The sequence below is a fragment of the Micromys minutus genome, assembly GCF_963924665.1.
Source record: "Micromys minutus genome assembly, chromosome: 10".
Taxonomy (NCBI): domain Eukaryota; kingdom Metazoa; phylum Chordata; class Mammalia; order Rodentia; family Muridae; genus Micromys; species Micromys minutus.
The window spans coordinates 45,788,943-45,792,410 of NC_137979.1; the positions used below are offsets into that span (position 1 = coordinate 45,788,943).

The window sequence follows — 3,468 nt, forward strand, 5'->3', positions numbered from 1 at the left end:
AACAAGAAACCCTGAAGACTATGTATTAGCTATGCAAAGATGTATAAGGAAGAGTTTGCAGGTGGCAGCACTGCACGTGCAAAGGTCCTGAGGTAGGTAGGAGAAGTGGTGGCCTCTTAAGGGCTGAACACACACATAGTACAACCTACCTCACAACCTGTGAAGTGAGGCTAAGGAGGTAGCCTAGGGCTAATCCCTGAACACGAGGCTAGACACTTGGCTTTATCCCTAGATCAGGGAGAAGCAACAGAAGATCTGAATAAGTATTAATGACCCTGTGTTTTGAAAGGCCCTGTGTGGTTGACAGACAACAAACAGGGCAAAGGATCAAATGAGAGAGTTCCAAGGCTGTAGCTGCCCAGAGGCAGCAACATCAGGGTAGAGGAGCTCCGGGCACATGTCTGGCTTTGTCTGGAGGTCATGTGTTCAGTGGGCACACTCTGGTGTCTGCCGTAGGGAACCCAAGAGCTTTGCTGGACTTTGCCTTCTGTTGGGCACACCAGACAGGCTGAAAGGTCAAAGTCCTGAGGTGTATTCAGTTTGCACATGTTGAAGGCACACGGCTAATGGGAGAAGTTCTCTCTCATGTGTAGCCGTGTGCAAACGGAACCCTGGGAAAGCAGCCACTGAGGTCTCCCCCATCACTAGAATTTGCTGCATTTTTTGGTGCTAAGGATCTTCTTTGTAACCCCTGGGGTATGCCCCCATGTCCTGGCAAAGACCCCTTTCCTTAAAGTAACTGGCCTAAGGGTTGTTCCTGGAGGGTCAACTGGGCCAGTGAGTGGGGCCCCCAGACCTGGTCTCCTCTTCCTGCCTCTGACTCAGGTTCTTGGAAGTTCATTCCTCTGTAACCTGATTACTCATGGATCCTCCACCCTTCCCACACAGGCCCGCACCCTTCCCTGGAGGAGGAGCTGATAGAGGAACCCTGAGGCTTGGGTGCATAAACCTAACAGCCACCACACCCCCTATGCCCCAACTCCGGAGTAAGGTCTGAGTCTCCCCTTCTGGGTGGAAGCTCTCCAGGGTTATGGATGTTCCTAGGCTTTGGGCCTGAATTTCCTGGGAGTCCACTAGGAGTGTGGAAACTTTGATGTCAGTAACCTGTAAATAATGTATTATGTGGGTGGGTTGTAGGACCACCAGCCCCTGCCCCACTGAATGGTCCTGACACTAATGGCTACCTGTGACTCTGAAGGGCTCAGCTGTGGGTGCCAGGACTGTGTGAAGTACTTTCTCATTAGAGCTCATCGGACCCCTGTCTCCCAGGAAGCCTAGGCCCACCACTCCCTGACGTGACTGTGCATGGGGTCAGTGTTACCAGGGTTGCTAGGGACCAGAGAGTCTGGTCTCCAGCTGTTGTTTCCTTTCCTGTCTGCCCTGGGGGAAGAGGGCTGATTTTTGTCCTGGTCTCTGGCATCTGGCTCCCCACCCGGCTTCACAGACACGCTTTATGCTTTACAGACTGCTCAGCAGACCTTAGGGGAGGCTAAGAAGTAACATTTAGATTGCAAGTCTGAGGGAGGAGACTTTCCAGTGACCAGCAAGGGGGTCAGAAGCAGGGGTGGGAAGTGGGGATGGTGGGTGGAATGGTGTGTGTGTGTGTGTGTGTGTGTGTGTGTGTGTGTGTGTGTGTGTTTGTGTGGTGGGGAAGGTGTGTGGCAGGATGGGATAGGTCTGAAGTGGCCCCATTGTTTTTCCCCCAGGAGTACCTGCTCAAATGACACAGTCCAGGATGGTTCTCAGTGGTTTGAGCTTCCCACCCAGGGAACATCATTCTCTCCTTTTCTGATCTTACTACCCATTGGTATCTTCCCATTGGTGTCTCCCTATCTCCCCTGGACCATGGTTGAAGGTGCCCCAGAGAGGGCGCAGTCTTGGAGGAATCCAGGATGGCTGGCTACTCTGATCTTTGTTGATATGGAAGAGCCAGGCAGCCGTTTGGCATCTAAGGATGGGTTGAAGCTGGGCTCTGGTGTCAAGGCCTTGGATGGGAAGCTGCCGGTTTCAACGCCACGAGTTGGCAACGTGTTCAGTGCCCCAGCCTTGCCTAAAGCCAGCAGGAAGGCTTCGGGAACTGTCAACAGTTACTGAAAAACCAGTGAAGACTAGTAAACCCCAAAGTAGCCATCTTTGTCTGTGAAAAAGATCACCGAGAAGTCGAAGACACAAGGCTCTCCGTCCCTGCTCCTGATGATGCCTACCCAGAAATAGAGACGTTCTTCCCCTTCAGTCCTCTAGATTTTGAGAGTTTTGACCTGTCTGAGGAGCACCGGATCTCACTTCTTCCCTTGACTGGAGTGCCTCTCTTGATCCTGAAGGCAGAAAGAGTGCTGGAGAATCTGCTGTACCTGCATCCCCTTCCCCTCTGAAGATGCCCTTTCTGCCCTGGGAGTCTGATCCTTTACCTTCTCCTTCCAGCGCCCTCTCCACTCGGGATGTTGAATTGCCGCCTGTTTGTTACGATGCAGATCTTTGAACTTCTTACTCCTTTATAGACTGTGTGTTGTGTCAATAAAGCATTTGTGCGTTAAAAAGAAAAAAGAAAAAAAAAAAAAAAAGATGCCCCGGAGAGGTGAGCGCATGCAGTTCCACACTGCTGGGGATAAGTCTGGATAAGCAAACTGACCGTGGCGACCCAGAGGCGCACAAGAGGAAGTTCAGAGGGTATGGTGACAGCTTCGAACTCTCCTCTAGGAGGACTAAGGAAAAGTAGCTTTCAAACTGGCCAGGGCAGAGCCACCCCGGTTACAATAGAAAGATCATAAGGCTCCTGTAACAGAATGGAGTAGTGACCCATGCACACGGCCTCAGGGGAAGGCATGGCTCCTATCCATGGAGAAATTTAGCCTGCCCCAAGAACACAGCTAACAGAAGTTCCCTTGGGTATAGCCCAAGGTACCAAAATCTAGAAACCCGAGTCCCTTGGTATCTCTGAGGCACCATTTTTTGGACAGGTTGTCTTACTCCTTAGACGTTGGACTGACTATGAGGTGTCACAAAAAGCCAGAAGCCTGATCTTGACTTGCTTACGCGGGAGAAGTTTCTTTGGGCCTCAGTTTTCTGACTTGGAAAAGCTTTATGTCGCTGAGACAGGACTACAGGAAGCAGAGCCTGCATCCTCTTGTCACAGCCCCCTGGTGAGTGAACTCTACTCTCAGATTGTCTGCTGTGCCTGGAGTCCCCTGGTCCATTCTGACCCTCACAGAATCTACACAGTTTCCCTCCTGTTGGCGATGCCTCCTCCCCAGCCTCCTCAGGATGAACGGCTCCATGTGGCATGTCCTCCAGGTGAGCTGTAGGAACCCAAGGGAATTCCCTGTGGTCACCCTACCTCCTTGGAGATACATGGACACAAACACACCCACATCCTGCCGTGTTAGGAGTAGCTCACCACACCCTGGAGAATGCTGTGCTCAGAGCAGTCTCTAAGCCCTTTCTTTAGTCGTCATCTTTGTCAATGCAAAC

General features: G+C 51.6%; 1 pseudogene across 1 annotated transcript; it reads left to right on the top strand.

The window, feature by feature from the left end:
* The first annotated feature begins 1,845 nt into the window (after window positions 1–1,845).
* Window positions 1,846–2,479, top strand: LOC308425215 (securin-like; annotated as a pseudogene). The gene has a single exon. The product of its transcript is annotated as a securin-like (transcript).
* Window positions 2,480–3,468: the final 989 nt, after the last annotated feature.